The sequence below is a fragment of the Myotis yumanensis genome, unplaced genomic scaffold (assembly GCF_028538775.1).
Source record: "Myotis yumanensis isolate MYYU_CA2020_CCGP unplaced genomic scaffold, mMyoYum1.0.hap1 SCAF_14, whole genome shotgun sequence".
NCBI lineage: Eukaryota > Metazoa > Chordata > Mammalia > Chiroptera > Vespertilionidae > Myotis > Myotis yumanensis.
Window position 1 is genome coordinate 26,471,066 of NW_027223765.1, and position 1,448 is coordinate 26,472,513.

Genomic DNA, 1,448 nt, shown 5'->3' on the forward strand with positions numbered 1-1,448 from the left:
TCTTCCGTCTGGGTCCCTCCCAGATCACTCTTCGTGTCCATGGAGAGAAGTCCACATAGGATGACCCACTGGTCGCCTTCTCACATCCTGAAAACCCCCTCAGTCCTGGGCCAACTGGGATGGTCACCCAAATCCACATGATGAGGAACTGAGGCCTCTGGACAGCAGCGAGCAAGAAACCAAGGTCTCCCGCCAACAGCCACAGGAGGGAACCACTTTGGAAGAAGTCCCCCAGCCTCGGTAAAGCCCCCGGGGACAGCTTGACTGCAGCCTCATGAAAGACCCGGATCCAGAACCTCAGGTAAGTTGACCCCTAGGAACTGTGTGAGCTATTAAAGCTTAGTCATTTTAAGCTGCAAAATTCCGGTCACGTGTTAAACAGCAATAGGTAACTTACACAGATGGTTTGTTACAGCCTAATAGGTAACAGAACGGAGGAGCATGTCGGATGGGGTCCTGCACCCTGTTTTAAACAGCTGCGATGATCTTTCTGTTTGGGGAATTCTTTTCCTTTCCTGAAAATCAACCTGAGGGAATTTTGCTTTTCCTGAAGAGCAGAGCAGAGCTGGGCTGCCAATGGGTGAGCTCATTCCAACACTAATTGTTTTCCAGGCTTTAACAATCAATCTCTGGGGCTCACAAGGTCCACCCACCTCTCCATTTCCAGACACTCTCAGAGGCTACCCTGATCTCCCCGAAGGCCAGACGTGCTCACCTGGGCCGCTTAGACAGCCTTCTACACTGGAAAGCAATCCCTGGGCTCCAGCAACATGGCCATCTGGGTGCAGAGAGCGATGCACAAGGCACAGGGCGTGGACACGGGCTGTGTGGACCTGGGGGGTCTTGATCTAAAATCGTTCCAACGAGGCACCCAGGTATTTGAGATTTCACCTGTCAAATGTGATTAATTCACATGGGAGGGGAAATTTATTTACTCAGCAGCACCTCCTTCTGAATGAGTGTATGGAAGACATTCTTTCCTGCCCAGGGTCACAGAAGAGCAGTGGGGACGCAATCCAGGGAGGCACAAAAGGCAAAGCTAACCTTGGCTCCACCTCCTACTGCTGGCTTAGACTGCCCTTAGGGCTGCAGGGCTGCGCACATGCAAGCACCCAGCCTGCTCCAGGGCAGGCTACGTTGTGCACCAGGGACGCAGAGAATCGTAGCAAAGTAGATGATTATACAAGTAACGTGGAATGAGCTGTTAGTTTCTTGGCACTGTTGTAACAAGCTACCACAAACCGGGTGGCTTAAAATATCAGGAAATTATTCTCTTCTAGTTCTGGAGGCTAAAAGTACAAAATTGAGGTGTCAGCAGGGTTGGTTCCTTCTGAGGGCTGTTCCAAGCCTCTCTCCTGGTTTCTGGTGCTTTGCCGGCAGTCGTCGGCGTTCCTCCGCTTGTCCATGCATCACCCCGATCTCTGCTTTCACAGTCACATGGCATTTTC